The 20,454-nt window shown below is 41.6% G+C and overlaps 1 pseudogene; it reads left to right on the forward strand.

Annotated features, from left to right (window-relative positions):
• LOC145801419 (disease resistance protein RPM1-like) overlaps positions 1–20,454 on the forward strand; it is a 31,082-nt pseudogene that overhangs the window by 6,480 nt on the left and 4,148 nt on the right.

A 20,454-nucleotide genomic window follows, 5' to 3' on the forward strand; every position in this document is an offset into this window, starting at 1 on the left:
CTTACCATGAGGCTAGCTGCTTATGTGATATAACTGCTTGAGTGCCTGTGGATGGAGGTTGAATTACCTAAATTGGAATAATGCACTAAAACTGTGAGTTTTAAGCCCACTAGATAGTGGCAAAATCATCTTTTCTAAAGCCCACTTGAGGGTGGCAAAATCTGCATTCTAGCCTACTTGTGAGTAGCAAACCATTTTCAGAACAAACATGAAATGTTTTGTTCCAATTTAGGCGATTTGGTCTATACTTGTTTACTGTGCGCATAACATAGTAATTCTAGGCTAATAACCGGAATAAGAGCATATAATGTTTTCAAAACAAGATATCATGGTTAGTAGAGGCCGATCTTTGATCGGGTGAGCGGGGTGCTCATAGCTGACCTTCCCCAATCGTATCCAAGTTCCCGAGCCGAGGCAACTTTGGTGATAACGGACACGTGGCCTTTGGCACCGAGTCAGGGTTTCCTAAATTCCCCCAAAATAAAATATTTAGGTGGCGACTTTGTATCTGGCAAAGCAGTCCATGTTTGACACTTCTTTTCTAAAAATCTGTTTTCTCAAAACGATTTGCCGGATTTGGACTCTTTGGTTCAGATTAAGAATCGTGACAATTCGAGTCCGAACTGTAGCATAGGGCCCACAGGCGCGTCTACAGTTTCTGGCGACTCTGCTGGGGACTTTAGAGAACTTGACTCGAACTCATGATATCCTGTTTTGACTACATTTATGTGTTTCTTTGCATTGCATGTGCATTGGTGCGCCTAGGACACGGTGTTTGCCATCTGCTATTCCTGAACGGTTTGCCGGAGGCTTGCTTTGTCAACGCATGCCATAAGGCTGACCGGTTATGGGCTCTGCCAGTATGGGAGCACAAACCCCGGTTTTACCGGGGCACCCTTTTCGACCATTCGACCTAGTGCATATTCGGAATCCATAGTGACCATTCCAAGCTAGGACAGGTTGCTTACCCAATTGTAGGTTGTTTGAAACCACTGCGTGCGTAATGAAACCCTAGCTCTTGACAAAATAAGACAGGGAAACCCTACCCCAACATAGGGGTGTTTTGGCTCTCACTTGTTTACTATGTGCTCTAGAGTGTATCTCTACAGGGAGTGCATGTATTAGTTTGCAAGTTTGAGTATCAGGCCTGTGGGCATCAAGATCAGTATTTGGGGAATCAGTTTTACCTGAGGGTATCAGTTTACAGGCAGAATTTTGGGACAGAATTCAGTAAGAGGCACAGTCATCCTAGTATGCTCATATCTGTTTTGGTCAAATCAGGCTGAGGTGCTGTTTGTTTTCTCTTTTGCTAGGTAGTCTTGGAACCATAGCTTCAGAAGGCTCCGATATCCCCCAGGTACATTGGACTAGTGCTGATAGACTTTGTTAGGTCAGAAATTCAATTCAAGGGCAACCAATGTTCTTTCGCTGAGGCAAGGCAAAGAAAGGCCAGTCAGGGCTCACCGGTTCATCTGATCCGTCAGTCGCCAGTCACATCACCTTTGTTCAGACTCAACAGACCATGATGGCACAGGGTTCGGAAGAATTTGTGGCCGTGATAGCAGCATTAAATCAGGGAACTGCCATGCAGGCTGAGACCAGTATTGAAATGCAGCGTCCATCTAGGGTATCTGCCTCACATCCAGCTTTGGGACCCCAGCCAAACTTTGACCCACTTCTGCCAGTTGAAGATTTGTAGTGTCCGAATCCTCGAGAAAGGTTGACTCAAGCTCAGGTGCTCAGACCCCTGGTCCAGCCTAAAGAGAGGCTTTATTCCCTTGATGTTAATGAGCTCAATCCGACTGCAGTGAAGATTGCGAACCTTGAGAAGCAATTCAAGAAGGCACAGGGCCTTAACTCCATTCCCGACATTGAGGATGGGCACACCGAGGCTGCCGTTCGGCTCCCAGACAGATTCAAAATGCCATGTATTAACCGTTTCGACGGGTCTGGAGATCCAATGGTACATATCCGACTTTTCTTGGATGTCCTGAAGCCGATGGGTCCGACTAAGCCACAGAAACTCTCTCTGTATGGAAGAACCCTCTCGGGTGTAGCAACCACTTGGTACGCTAAGTTGGAAAATAAGTAAAGCAAGATTGGGAAGAATTGGCTGAGGCCTTTGTCGATCAGTATTCCTACAATACCCAAGCTGAAATGACCATGCAAGAGCTTGAAACAACCTGCCAGAACCCAACAGAGCCTTTTGTGGAATTTGTTGCAAGATGGAGAGCAAAGGCAGCACAGATGGCAGATCGACCTTCCGAGAGGGATCAAGTGCAAATGATGGTGCGAAACCTCGAGCATGATATGTTGCAAAAGTTGATAGTCGCTCCGCTATTCACTTTCAAAAGTTTGCATGGACTGGGGGTTCAGATCGAGAATGCGTTCAACAGTGGGATCATTCCCAGAACAAGTGAACCGACAAGGAGGGTGATTTCATGGAGTACCAACGCTGGTAGTAGTGTTATTCCCAAACCCACCGAAATCAATACAGTTGCCACAGCTGACCCTTTTGCCAATCCAAGCCTACAAACCGCCGACCCAGCCCGAGCTCAGGGCAGAACTTTCACCCCCCTCTATATGAGCCTGACTAGCGCACTAAAAGTCTTGATGGAAAGAGGGCATCTCAAACCCCTCGATCCTCAACCTCTTCCTGACCCACTCCCAACCAGACATAACCCCTCCAAGTACTGTGTGTACCAGCAGCAGCGCGGTCATGGCACCGACCGTTGCTACCATCTTCGTCATGAGGTCCAAAATCTCATTGACAACCGGACGATAGCTCCACCTTCAGCCCCCAATGACCAAGTACCTCATCCACATCTCAACCTAATCCACACACTGGCCGTCCCTTACGACCCCAGCGTATACATCACCCCAGTCCATCTACCCAAGCCTGAGGTGTTTATCCCGAAAAGCATGGACTTATGTATGATGGGTGCATCTGAACCCCAATCATTCCAAACCCATGAACCCACTACTTCTGAGCTGATGAGGATGATCGAAGATCTTTAGAGAACTGTGGCAAATATGGCCTTTGGAGTTTTGGCTCCGTCATCAACTGCATCACATACCAGGGAGTTCATGTTAAAAGGCTCCTCAGGACAGGCTGCATTGGGAGAAGGCCAATCTTTTAGCGAAGTGGAGGCCAGTGATAAGAAAAAGGCAGGGGCAAGCGTTAGTCCCCATGAACATCTTCAGTGGGATATTGAGGCTTTGAAAGCCGAAAGGCTGAACAAACAGCAAGTACTCGCAGTTGTTGCAAAAACTGTGGATGACACTTTCGCCACTCAGAATGAGAGCAGTCTGAATCAAGAGGCAAGCCGGGAGAAGGGCCGCTGTACCAGGAATGTTTCTTTCAGCCCTAATCCCATGCTCAGAAGAGATCAGCAAGCCCAGTCAGCGCTTGTCAATCCCTTTGCTAGTGCATCTAGCAAAACTCCACAAACCTCAAAACACCCACCTCGGAGCCAGAGGGTGTTCGCACCACTGTACATGTCTCTATCAGCGGCCTTGAGGGTCCTGATTAGAGAGGGGGATCTGAAACCCCTGGAGCTGCGACCATTGCCAGATAAACTTCCTCCCTCCCATGATTCGGCCAAGTACTGTGCCTTTCATCAGCAAGTTGGCCATGTCACTGATAATTGTTTTCGTCTTCGCCACGAAATACAAGATTTGATTGACAATAAGGTCATTGTCGCACCAACTCAGCAAAGTCTATCGGCACCGGGTCAGTGAACTTGGGGGATAATGTGAATATGTGATCGGGGGATAAACCAGCTGCGGGTGGTGCTCGATTTACTCCAGATGTGGCGTATGGCACGCACTGTTTTGAGCATTTGCGAATGCTAGTTTCTGACTCGGGTATTTAGGTCAGTTTTGTTGTGTTGTTTTGAGTCTGTCTCTTTGTTTTGAGTCAGTCTTTTTGTTTCAGGTCAGTCTTGTTGTATCGAGTCAGCCCTGTTTTGTTAAAGTCAGGTGATTTTGGAGGTGTTACCTCGGGCATCACTATTTTGTTTTGTGTCTGTCTTTTCACTTTCTTTTGAGTCTGTTTCTGCCATGGAGCCAGTTACACCAACAGTTATGAATGAAACAGCAGTGGTTTTTCATGCTTTTGTGCTTGCTTCTGCCTTGTACCAGTTGTGCCAGAAAGTTTGAATGAAACGACAGTATTTTTCGCCTACTCTTTTGCACCCTAAAATCATTGCATTGACCTAAGTTTTTCAAAACGTTTTGAACGCTGCGGTGAAAACGAAGAGGAAGGAATTCCTCGGGTTTTGCAAAAATTTGATCATTTGAGAGAAAAAGAGGCATGCTAAGCCTTTAATGATCGAGATCATGCTTGTTAATGTGAGTATTGAAAAGGATCCTGGCTTGATCCAGATTGGTCCCACACTGTCTTCAGCGCGAGCGACTAGTCGTTTTCTTAAAAGATTTCAAAAAAATGTCTTGCGCGATCCTGCGAAGACCTGTGTGGAATCGCTCTTGAGATTGTGCAGCCTAGGATCGCTCTTAGCCTCGAGACTCGACCCCTCATTTTCAAACCTTGGACTTAAATTCAGAATGGTTAATGGTCAACCATCAAAGAAGGCCTGTGTGGCCATATTTGAAGCAGCCCTCAAACTAGGGGCAAGAAAAGTCAAATCAAGGAGATCAGATGTCGCCAAAAGAAGCTTGCAAAGCTAGATCAGAAGTATCCCTGGAACTAGGGGCAAAAATGCCAGATATGCTCGAAGAGCCGAAGATGGATCATCCTACAAACCAATGAAGACTGGCAAGAATGCCAAATCCCAGAAGGGAGGAAAGAAGAAGGTATTGCTGAAGAACAACTGAGTTCCTATCCACAACACTAAGGGGCAAATCCAGCCCCCATGGGATGGACTCCTGCATTGTCAGCGAACAGCAGTCACTCTCTTGGATTCAGACGGATTCGAGATCTCAGAACCATTTGACATGGACTAAGCTACACTTTTACCCTTGAGAGGCTTGCTGGGCCGAAAACCCGAAAGGGCGACCCAGGCAAAAGTTAGAGCGAAAAAAAAAAAAGAAAAGGAAAGAACAAAAGAGAAAAATGCAAAGAGAAAAAATGAAGAAAATGCAAAAAAATGAAAAAAAAGAAGAAAAAGAAAAAAATAATTGAAAAGAATTGAAAAGAAAAGAAGAACAAAGCTCGCAAGGTTGAAAACCCAGAAAGGGCGGCCTTGGCAAAAGTTAGAGCGCAAAAGGAGAGGTTAATATCTGAGTGTACCTTACCCCGAACTACGTAAGGCTTGATTCCCATGTTTGGGATACGTAGGCAACTTTATTCTGAAGTCCAGCCACAAACACTTCCAAATCAACTGTGTCCATGTAATGGTTTTGATCATCTTTGCCTTCTCTGTATCTGAGAGTTCGGTTGTCATCGTCACTCTGAGGACTGATTACAATACGCTGCGATGCTATCCAAACAAGGGGCAACTTTCTGTTGCCATACAGTGTGCCGTGGTGCCATTCAAACAAGGGGCAACTTTTCGTTGCCGTGCAGCTCTCTTCAAGCAAGGGGTAATTTTCCTTCGGATCTGAGGTTGTGTATCTCAAGAGTAGGTTTCGTGCTTGTTGAGCATTGGCCGTTTGCAAAAATAGTTTTTGAGAATTTTTACAGAGGTTGACTGATTTTCTCGAAAAGTATTCCATTTTTCAAAACTAGACCATTTATTGGATCCAAAAAAGGAAAATTTTCAGTGCTCATAGCCGGACTTGCATGATTTTAAATCAGAAAATTGAACAAGCATGTTAATCTAACTCTCATATTGGTCAAAATTGTTTTAATAGAAAGCCAAAACAAAAAATGGTCAAAATGATGAACTAGGGGCACAGTTGAGTCAGGTGTTCTGTCTTTTCTCCATTGTTAACATGCTTGCCAAGGAAGGCACCATACTTGCCGGAAAAAAGGCACCACTAAAGCTAACCGCAAAAGGGCAGAAAGCTCTCACATTCTCCAAGCAACGAGGTATCAAGCTAAGTACGAAGCACGAACCGGAATGGGAAGATATCCCATTCCCTCATCTGGGCAGATCTGATCATGTCCAAACTCCCCAACAGAGCATCGTCAACCGATGTCAGTTGCAGATTTGCTACATACCCAATTATAGCGTAGCCCCTCTGTGGAAGAAACTCACTGTTGTGAACAAGAAGAAGAATCTAGCGGAATACTAGGGGCAAGAGCCCACAACTTTCTGTTTATCCATCAACCACCCAAGGGAGGGATTTAAAATGAGAGATTGAAGAATAGAGAGACGTGCGCTGAGAGAAAAAGTGAGAAAAGGGATTTTTCAGAAAAAACAGAGCCTGAGGGCCAAGTGATGTGAGAATCACAAATGAGAAAGGGTGGGAAACAATACCCGAGGAAACAGGCTCCCTGTGCACGTCTGACTGTCGTGTCTTTTGTTTTGTCTTGATTATTATTTTGAGTCGTTTCGAGTGTTTCTCGATGTGTTTAGGTTGTTTACCTCTTGTTTTTCTTTGTCGAGTCGTTGTGTGCTGTGTTCAGTCGTAGGCTCAATACCCAGTCAAAAACTTTTTCTCATTTCTCAAATTTAAAAAAATGAATCGTTTTATGCTCAGAGTGCTATGCCATTCTCAACATTTGTGCAAAACAGGATTGTTTCTTTCATAAACTGCAGGGTCCACCCCCGATGAGTGTGAACAGTAAAACAAGGACCTATCTGAAGCTATGTGAGTTTCAGACTGCAAAGCAAAAAAAAAAAAAAAAAAAAAGGGAAAATTTGGAGCATCTTAGTGTGTTTCAACTTTGGCAAATCACGAGACTGCATTCCAGGTGCACCTTCTCAGACCTCGCCATTTCTCTGGAGTATGAGTGTATCTCGACCCCAAGTGTAAGCCTGCTTCAAGTTAGAATGACAATTAAATCAGCAGCAGATGTTATCTCTCGCCAATATGAACAGGGTGTCCCCTTTGAGCTGAGCGTATTGCCAAGCCCTCCGAGAGATAAATCAGAGGCACCAGAGTACATGTTTTATGTCCCTCTATTGTATAGAATGTGCACTTTCATATACATTTCTGTTACATGCGTGCCGCGCATCGTTATGATTCATGCATAGAATATGCTTGTTTTCAATTTTTGCATAGAATATGCTTTGTTTGTCTCATACATAGAATGTGCTTTCAATATTGCATGGAACGTGCTTTCAAAAGTTGCATAGAATATGCTTTCAATATTGCATAGAATATGCTCCTGTTTCTTGCATAGAAAATGCTCGTATCTTTTGCATAGAAAATGCACTCTTCCATACTTGCATAGAAAATGCACCTCATTTGCATAGAACATGCATTCACTCGCACTTTCTTGTGCACTTACACTTTGTATCTCACTAGCACTGTCTTGTGCATCTTGTGGTTGCATCTCACTCGCACTATTTTGTGCATTGCATATCAATCGCGCTATTTAGCATATCGCACTGTCTTGTGCATTTCAAATCACTCGGGCTGTTTAGCGTATCGCACTGTCTTGTGCATTTCAAAATCAATCACGTTGTTTAGCGTATCGCACTTTTTTGTGTATTTCAAAATCAATCGTGTTGTTTAGCGTATCGCACTTTCTTGTGCATTTCAAATCAATCGTGCTGTTTAGCGTATTGCACTGTCTTGTGCATTTCAAAATCAATCACGCTGTTTAGCGTATCGCACTTTCTTGTGCATTTCAAATCAATCGCGCTGTTTAGCGTATCGCACTGTCTTGTGCAATTCAAAATCAATTGCGCAGTTTAGTGTATTGCACTTTCTTGTGCATTTCAAATCACTCGTGCTTTCTTGCGCATCGCACTGTTTTGTGCAGTTTACACTCGTGCTGTTTAGCATATCGCACTATTTCGTGCAATTTACTTTCGCGCTTTCTTGCGCATCGCACTGCTTTGTGCATCACATTGTTTCATTCGCGCTATTTTGTGCATCACATTGTTTTGTGCAGTTTACACTCGCGTTCTCTTGCGCATCGCACTATCTTGTGCGTTTCATTACATGTTCTCTCTCATCTTGCATAGAAAATGCTTGTAGCATTTGTTAGCGCATTGCGTCGCACTGTTTTGTGCACCTTACTTGTATTTTGCATGCATTCTATCGTACTTTCTTGCGCACCTAACCTGTACTTGTTAGTACATTGCATCGCACTGTTTCGTGCATCTTCTTAGCACTATTTTGTGCATTCACTCTTCACTCGCACTTTCTTGTGCACTCTCTGGTCTAGGAGACCTTAAATCCTCTAAAGGTGCAATTCCTTTGGTGTTTTTCGTGCCCGAACGACTTCCGGTGGTCTGGTATAGCCACCTGCCTGTGTTTGCAGTGAGTTCCTAGGAGACCAACTGAGACGGTGGAAATAGAGTTCGAATGGCTCATGCCTAGAACACAAAGGTTCGGGATTTTCGAGACTAAAGTCTGGTTTAAATACCCAAGGGTATATCCTCGGCTTGAAATCTGTATGGCAGCACCATAGATTGAGATAGCATCTGTATGCACCTCAATTTTGGATACTGAACCAACCTAGTCTGTCACCCTGTTGGAGAATAGGGAAAGCTACGGCCATAGCCAGGAAGAAAAGTAGTACCTGCAGTTTAACCAAGAAGAAACGGAAGGTCCCCAGCAGCATGAGGTAGGCCATTGCCAATTGCCCCTGTAAGGTACCTTCGCTTTCTAGCTATTACATTGCATTTTTTTTACATTGCATTGCATGGCATAAATCCCCAATTATCAAACCGGCTTCGCGTAGCGTATAAGTCCAATTTTTAAACCGACTTCGCGTAGCGTATAAGTCTAATTTTCAGATCGGCTTCACGTAGCGTATAAGTCCAATTACCAAAGTCTTCCTGCATATCATTTGCATCTTGCCGCTGAACTACGCTGGTTTGATTCCTTGCAAAGGGATACATAGGTAGCTTGCGGGCACAACCATTTATTTATCGGTATTTTGTTTGTTTGTCCAAGTCTTCGGCCTTGTCAAAAACGGGTCGTCTCTGGGCTTTGACATTCACTCACGTCACTTCTTGACTTCCGAGTTCTGTCGAAGAGGAGCAACTGTAGACACTCCATTTTTGACCGCCCTTAAGACTTGGACGTTACTGATGGTTTACTTGGTGGTAAAAGGTGTGCAGGGCAAAGGTTCAAATTCTTCAACAATGAGAGAGTCAAATCCCAACTTCATATCCCTTTTGGACCAAAACAATCTTGATCAAAAGATTTTAGATCTTAAAATCCTCTCTTTCAAAATGTTTTGAAAATAAAGTTCCTACGATGTTCCGACGCTAGCATTTCGGTAAATGTTACGCTTTTCGGTGAACCGAGCAAAGACAAAGTGGAGATAAATGAAAGAGAGATGAGATCTTTGAAAAATCTTTCAAAACACTTTGTTTAGGGGTTTGGAGTTGAAGAAAAGAGGAAAGGAGAGGAGAAAACTAGTTTGGGAGAAGTTCGGCATGAATCCGGGTAGGAGAGAGTCGAGCATCCCTCGTTGAATCGGGCTTATTCATTTGCATACTTGGATTTTAGCTATGAGGCCACCACCATTGGAAAGCTTACTTCCGGGGCTTCATTTTTCACTCAAGAATCTCCTAAAGCCAAGTTCGGGTGGGGGAGATATGGTTGATTGAAGTAGGGCATCACTCCGGTTGGACCGAATCTGCGCGGCTTCACCAAAAAGGGCATAACTTTTTGCACAGGAGGAATTTTAATGCAAGGTTTTTGCCATTGGAAAGATAACTTCTGGGGCTTCAATCGAGACACCCACCGGCCACTTTTTGGCCTCGGCAGCCACCTACCGGCCATCAATTTAACCGACCGACCAGTCAAAATAGCCGACCAACCAAATAAGTAGCCGACTAACCATTTATTTGGCCGATTGCCTCCTTTTCTGGCCGGTACCACCTTTTTGACTCTTGCAGGCATGGTGCATTCCAGCTGTGCCAGCTGGGGTGCATAGACCCTGCCCCCATACGCATATGTGGCTGTTTTGGCCTCTTTGCACCCTTTTTGATCCAAACTTCCTCTAGAAGATTGCACCTTTTGCTCAAGCTTCTTGAGGAAGCTTGACCCTTTGTCTTAGCTTCCTCAAGAAGCTTGAACCTTTGGGTTAGCTTCTCTTGGAAGCTTGGCCCCTTTGACCCTTCTTTTATTAGCTTCTTTAAGAAGCTTGGAGCCATTCCCTTGTCCATATAAGGAGACCCTCCCCCTCCTTTGTTTTGGTTCAGCAAAAAACTAGACCTTACATCTGATATATGATATATATATATATATATATCACCCTCTCTCTCTGTATCTCCCTCTCTCTCTACATTTGGGTGTGTTAGAGGGTTCAAAAGGGTCTTGTTCTTGGCCCATTGCACTACACCTCGTAGCCTACCACCTCCACCATCCATTCAAGTGCCTTGAAGCTGATTTTCAGAGGTTGAGAGCTCACCATCTTGGTCCAGAAGCTGCTGCATTGCTGTGCTACCAGGGTAAGTCACTATCTCCCTCTTTGTAGCCTTATCTTGCTTCGTTCTTTAGCCTTATTTCCAAGCATTTCTGGGCTTCTACATAAACTGTAAAGTGTCTTATTTTGAGCTCCTCTTGAAGTTTGATTAAGGACACTTTTCTGTTTGAGGTAATCTACCTCCTTGTATCTTCTATCTCTCTTTTAGGGCTAATTTTGCATCCTAGCTTAGCCTTACTTGAAAGCTTTTTCGAGATTTTCCATGAACTAAAAAAAGTCTTATTTTGAGCCTCTCTTGAAGTTTGCTTAAGGGCATTTTTCTGTTTGGGGTCATCTTCCCCTTTGCATGCTTCATTTCCTCATGATTAGGGCTATGCATTAGAGCATTTGCATTGGCCTTAGTTTGGCCTCTTAGCCACTGAAATCCAGTGGATTTTCAGTGGCTTAGGTGTATTCTTGAGCCTTAAAATCAGAGGGGGGTGACCCCCTCTCTCCTTGTCTTGTTTGGTGGCCTTTTGGGCCTTCCAAAGGACCCCCTATTTACAAGCTTCCAAGCTTTGTTTCTATCATTTTTCAGTAGGTTTTAGGACCCCCATAACTCATTTTTAGAGTTGGTTTTGCTATGCTAAGTATCCTTGATGCATGTGTAGAGTACCCCCTCTTGTAGCTTATCAAAGGAGCTCATCGTTCTTGCATGTGTAGACCTCATTTCAGTGGATATTTGGGCATATTTTAACATGTTTTGTTCACTGTTTTTGGCTGGTTTGGTGAGATTTCATATGCTTCATATAGGTGTGGTATAAACCATGCTTACTAGCCAATCTTGCATATTGTTTTAGCCCTACATGTTAGCACTTTTTGGCCATGCTTTAAACTAGTATTGTGCATATTTTGGGACTGCCTTGGCTTTGTCTTCATGCTTCATGGTCAAATAATGCTTGCTTTGCATAGTTATAGTTCAATACATGTGCCTAGTTTTGAGTTTCGGGGGCTATTTTATGCATTGGGTGGCATATTTGCATGTTTCGGGACCATTGAGCATCATACTTTAGTGCTGGAACATATGCCATTGTATGCCATAATTTATCCTTTCAATGCCTTTGTAGAGTTGTGTTTTGTGCCTTAGACTCGGGGCCATTGCATTGTGCATGTTTGCATGCATCTTGGTTGCCTCATTGTCATCACATGGCCACTGATTTTGGCATGCTTGCGAGTTATCCATGTTAGTTTAAGTCCATCATCGCATGTTGTTGTATGCCATGTTTGTTTACATGTTTAGGTTGCGTGCCTAGCATACATTGCTCATTTACATGTTCATGTTGCACACTTAGCCTCCATGCCTAGGTTGCATTTCATTGAGCATGCATCCCTTGCCTCTTGATCAATCTTGATAGGGGTTGGGACCCTTTGATGTGTTTTGTGCTTGCATTTCATTTGATATCGAAGTTGCACACTTGGCTTTTGGGCCATCATGCATTGAAATACGTGATTGATGGCCCGAAGGTCGAGGGCCATGCTCCCTTGAGTCCATTGCATGATAGGCCATGCTCACATTTGCTTGAAAATTCCATGCCATACACTGCTTGCCCTCTGCTGTTGTCAACTGCAGGATTCTGCAGGAAGAAATGGCCGGCCGGCCACCTACAGTGCCGACTGACCATCGGTGGCTGGCCGGTGGTACAATAGTTAGCCGATAAGCCCATCCCCATGGCCGGTGGTGCTTTGAATTGGCCGGTGATATTCCAGAGTGATCAAGAATCAGTTCAGAGGTACCCCAAGAATTTTCACAGTCCTCAGAGGAGCAGGGCAGTGTTAACAGAGGCAACAATGCTATGGCAGCGAGTTTCCGGGCGAGACGAGTCAAGTATGCATCATTCACGCATCCCGAGGTGGGGCTGTGGCCACCTTCTTTCTGCATTTAATTTGTTAATTAATTAGAAATTCTGTGATAATTAATTTAGTATTATTTATTCGGACTGTAATATTTATTCGGACCCTCCGAGTGAGGGCAATTGTGTAATAAGTGTGCGTGAGTGTGTGTATGTCTCCCAACCCCACGTCTTTCTTCCTTTTTATTTACTAGCTTTCGATGGTTAGTCTAGGGCATGTTTCAATTAGCATACAGTATGATAGCACGTTTGAATCCATTCATTCGTTTTGCATGCACCGGGCTCGGCGCATCATTCTAACTGCATTTGTATTCCAATTCCAAATTGAATATGTATTAGTTGTAGCATTTCACATGTCATTGTAGATTAACCGAGCCCATCTTAATTGTATTTTGCATGTGTTGCATTAGCCATCTTAACATGAACTAGGATCATGCATATGATTACTAACTAGTTTCTGTTTTGGCTCGGAATACTCGGTAAGTTCTCATGCTTTAGCATCCTTGTATGTGTGTGAGTGTTGCCATGACAGCATACTTACCATGAGGCTAGCTGCTTATGTGATATAACTGCTTGAGTGCCTGTGGATGGAGGTTGAATTACCTAAATTGGAATAATGCACTAAAACTGTGAGTTTTAAGCCCACTAGATAGTGGCAAAATCATCTTTTCTAAAGCCCACTTGAGGGTGGCAAAATCTGTATTTTAGCATACTTGCGAGTAGCAAACCATTTTCAGAACAAGCATGAAATGTTTTGTTCCAATTTAGGCGATTTGGTCTATACTTGTTTACTGTGCGCATAACATAGTAATTCTAGGCTAATAACTGGAATAAGAGCATATAATGTTTTCAAAACAAGATATCATGGTTAGTAGAGGCTGATCTTTGATCAGGCGAGCGGGGGTGCTCATAGCTGACCTTTCCTAATCGTACCCAAGTTCCCGAGCTGAGGCAACTTTGGTGATGACGGACACGTGGCCTTTGGCCCCGAGTCAGGGTTTCCTAAATTCTCTCAAAATAAAATATTTAGGTGGCGACTCTATATCTGGCAAAGCAGTCCATGTTTGACACTTCTTTTCTAAAAATCTATTTTCTCAAAACGATTTGCCGGATTTGGACTCTTTGGTTCAGATTAAGAACCGTGACAATTCGAGTCCGAACTGTAGCATGGGGCCCACAGGCGCGTCTACATGCCCCCACTCGTTTGAGGAAGAAGAAAGCCCTCGCTATCACTTGGGATGATGAATCAGAATCTGATAAAGATGAAAGTGACAATGAAGATCAAGGCGAAGAGGGACATAAACAATTCCTTGCCTTTATGGCAGCTTTTGAAACTGATGGACGAATAGAGTATCCAAAGAGCCCGATTGAGAATGCCACTAATGATGAATCCTCAGGGAGTGATAATGAAGAGCTTAAGCAAGCTTATGGAAAATTGTATAAGGAATCTCTTAACTTATCCAAATTGAATGACAAACTCACTATGAAACTCAAAGCATGTGAAAGTAAGAATGTCAAACTAAATAAGGAGATTTCCGAGGCTATGATTGATGCCATCAAGATATCTAATGATCGACAAGCTCTTTGTGCAACACTCTTGACTTGTAAGACATAGAAGAATGAACTACAGCAAATCTATGCAATGTATGAAGAAAAGATTGAATCTCTCGAGATGTCTCAAGTTGCTTTGGAAGAACTAATAATCAAGAAAGAGGAAGAGCTCAAGTGTGCCATGGCTACCATTGGTCTTTGGAACAAAGGATCAAAGACTTTGGAGGATATCATTGGGTCTCAATAAATGTGTTGTGACAAGAGTGGCATTGGCTTTAGTGATAACAAAGAGCAAAAACAGAGTGCATCTACATCTCATGATACAAGAACTCAAGGAAAGGAAGAACAAAAAATTCAATATAAGGATGGACTTCTCAAATTTCCTAGAGTTGGTAAGGTAAAAGAAAAGAAGGTACACCCTGTACACCTTGTTTTTATTTGTCATCATTGTGGTATGCATGGTCATATTTGCCCTTATTGTTATGAGTTGCATGGGAGAGTGTCACATAGAGATAGAAGAAATTTCAACATCTCGTGGGATAGGAGACACTTCATTGGTCGTAATGAGGTTAAGGGTCATAATATACCTTGATATTTTGATGTGCTTGAGACCAAACATAGAGCGAGTTTGCATTTGCCTAGACTTAGGAATAGGAAGTGGAAAACCACGTCGAGATGGGTTCCTATTGAAAAGGAAGGGAACCACAACATCAAGACACCACTTAAGAACTGCAATTCTCACAACTTTGTTCATACTAAAACGGTTTGGGTGAGAAAACTTGACTTGTGTTAATTTTTTTATTAGTTTTAGTTTTTGGGTTTCTGTATGTTTTTTTTCTTTTTGAGTCTTTTAATGTGTGCATGTTTGTTTTCTGTCTTGCTTTGTTTAGAGAAAAAAAAATGTGTGCTTGTTCATTTGTTGTCTTGCTTTATTGTTGAAAGAAAAAAAAAATCAAAAAGGATTTTCTTAGTATGGTTTTGCAAGCTTGAATTTTTTGAGATGTCCTTGGTGCATATTGGAATTGATGAGAATAACCATTATATGTTAATATGTGTGTGCTTTCTGTGGTCATTACTCATTTTGGAGTGTGTGTTCTTTGATTAGTATGTCTCATTCTGTACACACTCTTGGATTAGCAAATATCGGAGTCTTCTGCCTTAGTGATTTTTTTTTCTTTATGGACTTCTGGCATTGTATCTTTTGCTTTTCTAAAGGAATTGACCTATACTAGCATATCATGGGTGATGTTGAGTCTCTTAACCACTTTTCATCTTTTTGCATCACCATGGCTTTCCCCTTTGTTCTTTGTAGTCCAGCCATGAGGAAAAGGCTACCTCAGAGTCACCAACCAAGCTATCTTTATTATATCAATGCTTCTCTGGTTCGGTTTCCATACTCTTGAGCGTGTCAGCTGCCAATGAGTATGCAAAAGAAAGAAAAAAAATGTGCAAAAGAAAAGAAAGAAAAAAATGTGCAAAAGAAAGTAAAGAAAAAGATGTGCAAAAGAAAAAAAATAGGATTCATTGATTGAGGGGGAGCCTCCGCTTTTACTCACCAAATACCCTTTGATTCCTAGTGGTTTGACTTTCCTTAGTTGTGCTTAGATTCTCTTGCCGGAGGTCTAGCTTTCATATCACTACTAGGATTTGAATCTAGTGTTTGTCGAACTCCAAGAGTCACACACACACTTTTATTATGGGATCTATGCTTGTCACATATTGCATCACTTTCTTTTATGAGGAATCTTCTACAGGCTATGCACATTGTGTTTTCAAGTAATTGTGCTTCTTGGATAATTTGTGTGTTTTAAGGTACAACTCTGAAATTCCTTGCTTGCTCCATCATATTATTTTTGTCGTTTTCTTCTTGTTCACTGTTTTTAGTGTTTGTGGTTGCTTTTAGTGAGGGGGAGTTCGGTTAATCGTTATCATGTCATTGCTTGTGTGGTTTATGATCTTGCTTTTGTTGTTTGAGCTTCCTTTGTCAATTCGTGACAAAAGGGGGGCGAAATTCGTTTTTCATGTGTCTTAGGATTTCATGTATTCATGTCATGTGTCGGGTGCATATGTCTTAGTTTTCAGGTTTTCATGCTACATGTTCTTAAAATCTCCAAGTCGCATCTATTCATGTTTTCCATCTCATGCTTCAAATGCTTCAAGATAATCTAGCCATATGTTTATTGCTTTTTCATATACTCTTGTGGGACTAATAGTTGTTTTGGAGATTGTGACACTAATAGCTGTTTTGCAGATCATGACCTTGAGAAAGAAGTTTGTTTTTATTGGTTGTAATGGGTTGGGGTGATTAGGATTTTATTTGTTAGGTATGTTTTGTCACGGCATTGCCAAAGGGGGAGATTGTTAGGTTTTTATTCTTGGTAATCCCGGTTGACAAAACTTCTTTTAGTTGTACTTATTTTCGCACTTTTTATTTCAGTGAGGCTATGAGTTTTTAGATGCGAATCCAACCCGAATTATGCCTTGCAAAGAAGTTTGTGATGTTAATATTTTGGTGGATTCTGGAGTGGCTCATCGTCAAGAGAATTCCGAGGTAAAGACGAGGTTGGAAGAGACACATGGAGATCGGTTCAATTCGGGCGTGGATTCGCTAGGTAATTGAGAGTATACTTGTGTAATTCCTTTATATCTTCTTAGTGGATTGTTTTGTGGCTGTTGCCCGTGGTTTTTTTTATTACAATTGGAGGTGCTTCAATTATGATTTTTTCACGTTAAAATCGTTGTGTCGATTTGTCTTGATTGTTGGATTGGGATTGTTTTATTGCTTTAAATTGATGCATAATCACAAATCAATATCTAGCGGATTTCTAGATTTTTTAGGTGGCATAGGCAAAACAACTCTGGTGAAGAAAGTTTATAATAGTCAAGCTGTTAAGTACTACTTCGACCACCATGCCTGCATAACTGTGTCGCAGTCATTCACAGCAGCAGAGCTTTTGTGGGCTACGCTGAAGGATTTCTTGGAGGAGACAAAGAGCCAATTCCTCAAGGAATAGATACGATGGATGAAAGACAATTGATTAACAAACTCAGGGGCTATCTACAACAAAAGAGGTATGTTGCTGTCTTTGATGATGTATGGAGCATAAATGCTTGGGAAGTAGTTAAACTTGCATTAATCGATTCTTGTAGTGGAAGTAGGATCATTTTCACGACACGAATCAGTGATGTAGCTGTGTCTATAGAAACAACTAGTCATGTTTACCATCTCCAGTCTCTTCCGAAGGAGGAGGCTTGGACACTCTTTTGTATGAAAGCTTTCCGAGGGGAAAACAATGGCATTTGTTCGAAAGAACTGGGTGACATGTCTTATAAAATCTTGAACAAGTGTGGGGGAATGCCTCTGGCAATTGTAACAGTAGGTTCCTTTTTGTCTAAGAAGAATAAACATTTGTTGGAATGGAAGAAAGTCCATGATAGCCTTTCTGCAGAGGCAAAAAGCAATTCCAATTTTGAAACTCTAGAAAGAATACTTTTGCTTAGTTACATTGACTTGCCATATCACCTTAAATGTTGCTTCTTGTACTTTATTGTTTTCCCAGAGGATTATTTGATCGAAAGAATGAAACTTATCCGGTTATGGGTGGTTGAAAGATTTGTGGAAGAGAAACCAGGGCTCACTGCTGAAGAGGTTGTAGCGGACTACCTTAATGAACTAGTTAGTAGGAATATGATTCAAGTAGTGCAAACAGATTACTTCAATCGGGTTAGGACTTGTCATGTACATGATATTATGAGAGAAATTATCCATTTGAAATCTAGGGATGAATCATTTGCTATTATACTACTGAATGATAGGAGGATGTCAATGGAGAATGTCAATCCATGGTAGTTGTGAGGTAGAGCTACCATCAGGCAGGGGATTCACTAGCCTCAGATCTCTTTTGGTGTTTGTTTCAACAAGTTCATCAATGTCTTTTGGGAAGACATTCTTTAAGGGTTTCAAATTGTTAGGAGTTTTGGAGCTTGAAGGTGCACCGCTTTACGAATTCCTTCCAGAGCTGACTGAAATGATTCACTTGAGATACTTAAGTCTAAGGAGGACAATGATAGATAAGCTTCTAGAGTCCATAGGAAAGCTCAAGAAATTAGAAATATTTGACCTCAAACATTGTCTCAGGACTTGCATATCATCCCTGCCAAATGGGATCTTGAAGTTGAAACATATTTGCCAATTGTGTGGCTATGGCTATTATTTGGAATCATCAACGATGTTTGCCACATACGGGATGAACCTTCCAGGAAAAATAGGAGAATTAACAAATCTATAGAAATTGGGAAATGTTGAAGTGAACGGTAATGGTGACATGTTGAGAGTGTTAGGAAAGCTAACCCAATTAAGGAGGTTGGGCATCTTGGAACTGACACAAGAAAATGGAATGGAGTTATGTTCTTCTTTAGAGAAACTGAAGCACCTCACTGCATTATACATGGTTTCCATAAGCACTAGTGAACCTCTTCATCTTAATTCTCTATCATCTTGTGTTAGTGATAATTACAAATAAAACACTAGAAAATACAAATAATAAAAATTACAATAATTATTGAAAGGGGTGAGGCGCGGGAAATTCGCTCTCTTTAAGGAGATTCAAGCCTTCTGCGTTTGGGCAAAGCCTCACACCGGTGCAGCAGAAAAAACCTTGACTTGTCCCCACCTAAGATACAACAGCCCGACTAAGTCGTATGGTTAACCAATACTGCACAATTAGTTGAACCCAAACCTTTATCACATACACCCTTTTTATTTTCCTGATAATCTCACACAAAACATAATAAAAGCAACCAAAACTTCTTCTCGTATCACCCAACATAGGAGATTAGCCCAATATATAAAATTAAAAACTTGTTAGGCAAGGTTCTTGGTGGATAAGTTAACTAGAGACTTGACCCAGACTTGGTGTGGATAAGAATTAGTTGGAGACTTGACCAAGACTTAGTGGACTTGAATGGTAAGCAAACTTGGTAGAAAAGAAAAGAAAAACAACCTATAACATATTATAATATTAAAATACCTGCTAACATTCCCCCACCTATTTTAATATTATAGGTAACAAAAACTGAGATCATTAGGCAAATAAGGATATTATGCATCATGGTAGGTGCGCTCTGCATTGAACCTCCATTAGTGAAACAATAATATCTACTCCAGAGCCAATAGTATGCTCAGCATTGAACTATGACTGCTTAAGGGAAATAAATAATTATTGCACACACATAATATTCTAGGTATTCACATAAGCTTTAAAAGCCAGCATGTTACGGCCTTGTGGGATCCTAGGATTCATGAGTGTGTTTGAGAATTAGCCCAAATCTCATAGGTAGCGGCCCCACTACCACACTCACATAGGTGAATTCTATCAAGGGTGCTCCTATAACTATGACACCCCACTCAATAAGAACTACAGAAATTCATTAAGAGTTTTTTAATAACTCAACCTCTATAACGTTACAAGATAAATGCACTTACATTATAGGGATGGTAAAAAGTAATTTAGTGCATTTCTCACGGCCATCATATGATCATTTTTCTCATTGAACCCAGTTACAGGATCTCTGGTCCCTGGGTTGAGTATCCTCATACATGGCTCCTGCTATATTCAATGGGCTTCAACCCCATCCCCCTCGATGTATTCCAGACTCTATCTCTTGCTAAGACCTTAGTTAATGGATCTGAAAGATTATCACCAGATTTAATATAATCCACATTTATGATGCCATTATTCATATAAGATCTCACAGTACTGTGTTTTCTTCTGATAGGTCTGGATTTACCGTTATAATAACGGTTATTAACTCGACCAATTGCTGCGGTGCTATCACAATGAATCAATATTGGTGGAATCGATTTTTCCCAACAAGAGATTTCATTTAACAAATCTCTTAACCAATTTGCTTCTTCATTGGCTGCCGCTAAAGTAATAGGCTCAGGCTCCATTGTTAAATTAGCAATAATGGCTTGTTTTTCGATTTCCAACTTATAGCACCACCTCCCAAGGTAAATAAGAAACCAGTAGTTGATAATGAATCACCTGACAAGGTATTCCAATCGACATCACTGTAACCTTCAAGTACTGCAGGATACTTATTATAAAACAAGCCATATTTTATGGTACCAGATAAATATTTCATAATATGCTCAATGGCTAGCCAGTGATCACTGCCAGGCTTGCTAGTAAACCTGCTAAGTACTCCAACTGCATAGGCAATGTTAGGTCTAGTGCAGTCAGTCGCATAACGCAAGCTACCAATCATACTAGCATATTTCTTTTGATTAATTACATCCTCATCATTTTCAATAGGAAATAAATGCACATGAGGATCAAAAGGAGTAAGAACATGCTTGCACTTATAAAAATTATATTTTCTCAAAATTTTCTCAACATAATGCGACTGATCAAGAAATATACCATCACAGGTTTTGGTAATTTTCATTCCCAAAATATAATTAGCCTCACCAAGATCTTTCATATCAAAATGGCTACTAAGCATATTTTTAGTTTCCACGATGATATGCAAATTAGAACCAAATATAAG

The sequence above is a fragment of the Camellia sinensis genome, chromosome 10 (genome assembly GCF_055761805.1).
Source record: "Camellia sinensis isolate YWXY chromosome 10, ASM5576180v1, whole genome shotgun sequence".
NCBI lineage: Eukaryota > Viridiplantae > Streptophyta > Magnoliopsida > Ericales > Theaceae > Camellia > Camellia sinensis.